This window comes from Heptranchias perlo, chromosome 16 (assembly GCF_035084215.1).
Source record: "Heptranchias perlo isolate sHepPer1 chromosome 16, sHepPer1.hap1, whole genome shotgun sequence".
NCBI lineage: Eukaryota > Metazoa > Chordata > Chondrichthyes > Hexanchiformes > Hexanchidae > Heptranchias > Heptranchias perlo.
The window spans coordinates 48,122,157-48,129,268 of NC_090340.1; the positions used below are offsets into that span (position 1 = coordinate 48,122,157).

Consider the following 7,112-nt stretch of genomic DNA (forward strand, 5'->3'; position numbering starts at 1 on the left):
CAGCTTCACAACTCTAAAAAGGTTTCTCCTGCTCCCTGTTCTAAATCTCTTGCATTGAACCTGACATTTATGCCCCCTTGTACTAGACCCCTCAGCCACTGTAATTAGTCTGCTTCTTTCTACTCTGTCCCATTCCCTTCTTAATTTTAAACACTGCTATCAAATCACCCCATAATCTATGTTGAAATGAAAGCAGGCCCAATCTCTTTTTGTATTTCCTCATACCAGGCAATATCTTCATGACTGTGCTGCACCTTCTCTATTGCCGTAACATCCTTCATAGTGTGGAGCCCAACATACACACAATACTCCACCTGTAGTCTTAGGTTTTATATAGATTCATCACTACATCTCCATTTTTATATTCTGTACTTCTTGCTATAAAACCCAGTATTCCATCAGGTTTTTTTTTTAAGAAGGACCTTATCCACTTGAGCTGCTGCTTTTAATGTCGTTAACCTGAACCCCCAAAGCCCTCTGCTCTTCCACATCACCCAGCTTTCCCCCTTTCAAAGTATAATTATTATTTCATTTTTTTTATATAAACTAAAATGTACCACCTCACATTCACTGACATTGAATTCCATCTGCTACATTTTTGCCCATTCCACCATTTTTTTTTACAACGTCCTCTTGCAGCTTCCTTTGGTCCTCAGAATTATTTACTGTGCCTCCTATTTTAGTATCATCTGCAAATTTGGACGCCACTCCTTCTAGCCTTAAATCCTCAGTCTGAAAAAGCCATGAAAGAGGGGATGGGAGAAACCTCAAAAAGTGTGTAAAATATTAAGTGATACATCAGATAAATGAAACCCAGATTACTTCCAATCATCCAAGAAAACAACACAAATAGAAATCAGTAAAAAAATACATTTTGAATAATCAGGAAAACTTTCTTTATTCAATGAGTAATAAACATTTGGAATGATCTAACAATCAAGGTAATAGAGAAAAAACATTGGGGCTATTCAAAATACAATTAGATACCATGATAGGAAAGTTAACGTACTATAACGTCAACCGAATGAACAGCCATTTCTCATTCCTGACTTTTCTGATGCTCTTTTGAAGTAGCTCAGTTGATTTACATTGCTGAACAGTTTCTACAGTAGCAAGGCTCTGTCTTAAAACAACTGCTTATGGGTTCACTAACGGTTAGGGAAGGTTTGTAAAGGCCAGCAACAGCAAAACTGCTTTGCTGATCTGTATAGAGCATATGTGGGCACTTCAGCTGTTCATCAACCAAATAATTAACCAATTTAATAATCAGTCTGCCTTGCAGGAGACTAGATTAGCACTTGTAGAGGCAGGTGTGAGATTATAGTATCCTGTTTGCCAAACAGGGAATTTTCATTGTTACAGTTCGAGTCACATTATCACAGGACAAGATATTGGACAGTAAAGATAAACTCCTGATCATAAAGGATACAGAATCCACTTATGGGAGAGACCGATGAGGCAGGATCTAAGAGAATGTCTCGTGCAGACTTGAAATTTGTAACAATATGCAACTGTAGAAATACATTTAAACATAAGGAAACCAGGACCACTACTGTTTCAGTTTAAGAGATTGAGCAATGGTGACTGTAATACTTTACATGTGTCAAAATTGAAGAATGGCCCAAATCTCTTAGATCTAACATGTCTGTTAAAATAAAATGCACTTTTCATCGGGTACTTGCATACCCTGTAAATAAAACAGCCAAGACCACTGTTAGAACGGTTAAACCAAATGGCATTTCGCTTGGGGACAGCCATTTCACGTCATGCAACAGAGAATAATATAGACCCACAATTTCGGCACAAGAAATGAAGTAAAATTCCCAAAGATGTTGCTATAATTTTCTACTACACAAATGATGGAATGCTGGACACACGTGCAGTTTGCAGTTTACAAGTTACAAGAAGTTTGTACCCACTGCACTTTCAATGTAACTACTGCCATACACCTATATTCAGCATTATTTTTAAAAGGTCAGCTCTGAAACTTTTGACCAACTTTTGCTAGTTTTCTGAAGTTGGCATGTATAATTGTGTCTGTCGGTGAATAAATCGAATGACCAAATCAAAAAGCGACAGAAAACACTAAATGTAGTCAAACTTTAAAAGAAAATCACACAATAAAACATCCAATGAGAAAAACTTACATTGACTCTCTCGTGCGGTGCTTCTTGTGACTTTTTTTAGGCTGTGTCAAGCTTAGAAAGCAACAAAAACAAACCGCATTGGGAAAAATCGTCCCCGATCAGTTTTCCTTTTTTAAATCTGTCATATACCCGAGTTAGCGGACTGCATTTTGTTGGAAAAACACTTTCTCAGCCACTGAGCGCCACTCTCCGGCCTGTGAGGTTCCTTCCCCCCCCCCCCCGGCGGGCGCTTTACCTCACCAGCATCACCTGTTGGAGCGAAATCAGGCGCCAGCTGCTCCGGCTTCGAGTCGCCGATCGGGTGGAAGCCGTTGTCACTTCTAGTCTTCTTAGTAAGTTTTGCAGTGCAATCAGATTTCAATGTTATAAGATCATTACCAAGCAAGCACCAACTTGCTAATACAATTCTACCAACAACAAACTGCCATTTAATACATTCACTTGCATCGTGTGCTTTTTCCTCACTGACAAGCGGGAAGTGAATCCCAATGTCGCTGCTGCAAATCACATGGGATTCATCACTGACTTCTGCCAACAGGCAGCAAATTGATCTTATGAACTCTTACTATTGGAATGTTTTTCAAGCTTGTGACACCTTGTGGGGTTCAAGCGACTTTATAATAGGTGGCTTTCAGTCAAACAATCTACACTTTGGGTAGACATGACCACTTTTTATTTTCAATGTGAGCTGGACAGTCAAACTGCGAGCAGGCCTGAAGGATGGAGATAGGTGCTGCTGGAGAGAATGACTGGTCAAAGCTTAGGAGGCATATGCAGCATAAATGCAGCGGCTACTGGAGCACGTCAGAGGTTGGGTATTCTACTACGAGTGACTCACCACCTACAAGGCACAAGTCAGGAGTGTGATGGAATACTCTCCTTTTGCCTGGATGGGTGCAGTTGCAACAACACTCAAGAAGCTCAACACCATCCAGGACACAACAGTCCACTTGATGGGCAGCCCATCCACCACCTCAAACAGCCACTCCCTCCACCAGCGGCATACTGTGGCTGCAGAGTATACTATCTATAGGATGCACTGCAGCAACTCCCAAACCTGCAACCTCCACCACCTAGAAGGACATGGGCAGCAAGTGGATGGGAACACCATCATCTCCAAGCCACACACCATCCAGACTTGGACATATATCACGCCAATCCTTCATCATCACTGGGTCAAAATCCTGGAACTCCCTCCCTAACAGCATTGTGGGAGTAGCGTCACCACATGGACTGCAGCGGCCCACCACCACCTTCTCAAGGGCAAGTGCAATAAATGCTGGCTTTGCCAGCGACGCTCGCATCCCGAAAATGATTTTTTTTTTAAAAAAGCAGGGCTAATTATAAGGAACATGGGAACAGGAGGAGGCCATTCAACCCCTCAAGTCTGTTCCACCATTCAATTAGATCATGGCTAATTTGTACTTCAACTCTATTTATCGCCTTTGCACCATATCCCTTGATACCCATACCTAATAAAGATCTATCAATTTCAGTCTTGGAAATTATAATTGACCCAGCATCCACAACCTTTTGGGGGAAAATGTTCCAAATTTCTACTGCCCTTTGTGTGAAAAAGTTCTTCCTGATTTCACTCCTAAATGGTCTAGTTCTAATTTTAAGATTATGTCCCTTTGTTCTGGGTTCCCCCACCAGAGGAAATAGTTTCTCTGTATCTACCCTAGGGAATGCAAACCAAGTTATGCAACCTGTCCTCATAATTTAACCCTGGTATCATTCTGATGAATCTGCACCGTATCCCTTCCAAGGACACCATAGTTTTCCTTAGGTTTCTGATTACTTTTTGTGCCCCTGCACAAGCTCTTTTGAGGGGAAAATTACTTTAGAAATAAATTAAGACATGAGAAATTACAAATGGTACTAAGAGTTCATATACAATCAGTACATAAATGTCAAAAAATGTCTACATAACAGACCACCTTTAGTATATAAGATAAGCAGCCGTTGCACATGCAGAGACTCAGGACTTTCTCGAGCCACATAATCCATACCGACATCATGTGATAAAAAATATCACCTCTCCCCCACAACTTCGCTCACTGGACATTTCATCACAGTATGCAGTGATATTTAATATATTGCAGTCCCCAAAAAAGAGATAGCATTTACATATTTTACCCTTGATGTCAAGCACAATGTAGGATTTCTTCTTTATATAAAATAACTGAAAATGTATAGACAATATTGCAGACTATATATGGTCTGTTAAATTATACCAAGTGAAAATGGCACGATGCAAAATATGTCAAGAGGCTATCTTTCTAATGTTTAGAAAAGGCATGAAAAGAAGGAACTTACACTTAGAACAACATCTTCCATGTCCTCCGGATATCCCAAAGCACTTCACAGTGAACAAATTTACTTTTGTGATAGGTAAGCAAGGCAACCAATTTGTGCACAGCAAGGTCCCACAAATAGCAAATGAATGACCAGATAATCGGATTTTGGTGGTACTGGTTAAGGAAAAAATGATGGCCATAAACTCTTTTGCGACTCATGGCACAGGATCGTTTATATCCATCTAAAGGGGCAGATGGGGACTAGGTTTAGCATCTCATCTAAAAGATGGCACCTCTGACAGTGCAACACCCTATCAATATGGCGCTTAAATGTCAGCCTAGATTATATGCTCTATTTCTTGAACTCACAGCCTTGTTATTCAGAAGCACAAGTTCTACCAAATTTACTAAGCTGACACTTCAAGTGTCTTGCAAGGCATTATTTTTTTAAAATATACAAACATTCAATGATGTACAATATGTATACCAGTGATGAGATGAGATCATTGTATTCTCAATCGTTAGCTTTTAGTTTATTTTTATTGCATGAATTGAATGATAACTAAGAATCAAATCCAAAAACACCCTGTTCAAAGTTTGTATCACAACAAACAGCATCTGCTGCACCAGCCTTCCACAATGGCCAATATGGTGGTATTTGACCTGCATTTATAGGGCAGGCAATCCCAAAAGCTGAGCCTGGTCAAGAACTCCCCCCAGAATATTAGCAAACATTGCTTTGAAAGCAATGAAAGATACACCTGCAGACTGAAATGTTAGAAGATAATGATAGGTTAAATGTGCCTTTGGTTCTCATCCAAAGATCACTCAGGCATGTCCCCAGTATAACAGTTGCAGTAACACTGTTGGAATGTTTGTACAGCTGGGTTTCACGTTTTCATTGATAACAGCTTAGCCAGAGTTTTGTATCCATTTTGCTGCCACATAGGATAATGGAAAATGTGAACTGAAATCTGCTCCATCCAGAAGCCTTGAAAAATGTAACTGGCTTCTTTGTAATCATTCTGTGATACATTTGCTTTTTATTTTAAGTTCTGTGCTTTCTACTATTTCCTTGTAGTCTGTCTTTACTGTTCACAAGATAAATTGATTCACGACTCAGACAGCTTCATTACTTTTGTGTCTAGTTTCAGGATGCAAAAGTGGTACCATATGCATTCACTATCAACCAGATGTGAAAATATAACAACATACTTTGCAGTTCAGTTTTGTACACACACACAACCAATGGTTTCTTTGTGGGTACAGCATCGCTTCCCTCCCAACCCTATTAACTTGAACAGTACTGAAAATAAATAAATATTCCTAAACTTATTTTCGAAGTACTTCCAATTTACCCATGGCCCAATACTTCTCTCCTACATATTATTACCATGATCTCCATTGTTTTAGAAACTGTTTACACTCCCTCCAGATCATTACCCTTATGTTTCTATAATTAAATGCTGAACTATAGTCTTTAATCTTTATCTTTTAGATGTAGAAGAAAAGCACTTGATATAATATGTTTTCTACAACAACCTCAGAATTTATCTATGGTGGAGTCTGCATTATGGAGACAACCCAGTCATACTTCTGCACAGTTTTGTCTTGGCACACTGATGGACTTTTGAAGAGCAGCATTTAGAATAATATAAAGTTCCATTTAGAAAATGCTGCGTAAGCTTAACTGAAATTAATTAGATAAGGGAAAAAATCTGCTCCACTTCCCTCAATTCAAATGAATGTAGATCCATGTAACAAATCTTTAAACTTTATAGGATTGTCCGTCTCATTATACAATTGTAAATGGTTTCACTATAGCATTTGCTGTCTCCAAAACGTGATAACTGTCAAACCAGGTTTATGTTATAAAACTGCTACAACTTCCAAAAGTATTTCCCTGAGGCCTTCCCTTGCAGATATACAGCTGACGTTGGCCTTCTTCTCTGACGACATAGAAAGATTATGCCTGACTGTCCGACTGAGCAATTTCTGTTGAGGGCAGAGAGCTGGACGATCTTACAATAGATATACAAGTAACTGATAAGATTCTTTTGTCCTCATGTTAGCTTCCCCTGGCCTATCCTATTGCCTGGTCACATGATTTATATTAAAGCTTCTGGGAGGCGCATGAAGCTGGACCGTGGTAAATTGCTTGCTGGATTTTCTTTGCTGTTCTGTGAGGAAGTTCTTCACCTCTACTTGGCACCTCCCTGAGACAATATGAACGAGATTGAAAACACACCAAGTGGGAAATGCCAGATATGAACCCCCAATTTTCCTATTCTCCCTGACAGAGCAGCATCAAGTAGGACATAATTTTTAAAATATCCTTAACATTCTAAAAATATTTCTAACTTATATAACTGGTATATGCATGTAGTATTTGGGCTGACAATGTAGTAATCTACTTTGGTACTGCAAGTCCTAATAAATTGTATTACACTTGAGAAATCGGGTTTTAAAAAAAAGATTAAGCTACACAAAACCATCCCAGAATTGCTTTAGGGAAAAAAAAAGTCAGTTTTCCAAACCAATATTTCTCTTGCTCAGTATTTGATCATTGTATCTCACTCTGCTCACTTCACTTGTTATGTTGAAGTAGTTGCCTCAATCATACTTAAAGAATCAAATACTTTTACTCTCTTCTTACCAGGCCTAC

General features: G+C 39.2%; 1 long non-coding RNA gene across 1 annotated transcript in view; it reads right to left on the reverse strand.

Annotated features, from left to right (window-relative positions):
- Positions 1-2,254, reverse strand: part of LOC137333352 (uncharacterized) — a 60,999-nt gene extending 58,745 nt beyond the window's left edge. Inside the window, exon 1 of the long non-coding RNA XR_010965872.1 lies at positions 2,148-2,254. This is a non-coding gene — a long non-coding RNA (uncharacterized lncRNA). The remainder of the gene's footprint in view (positions 1-2,147) is intronic.
- Positions 2,255-7,112: the final 4,858 nt, after the last annotated feature.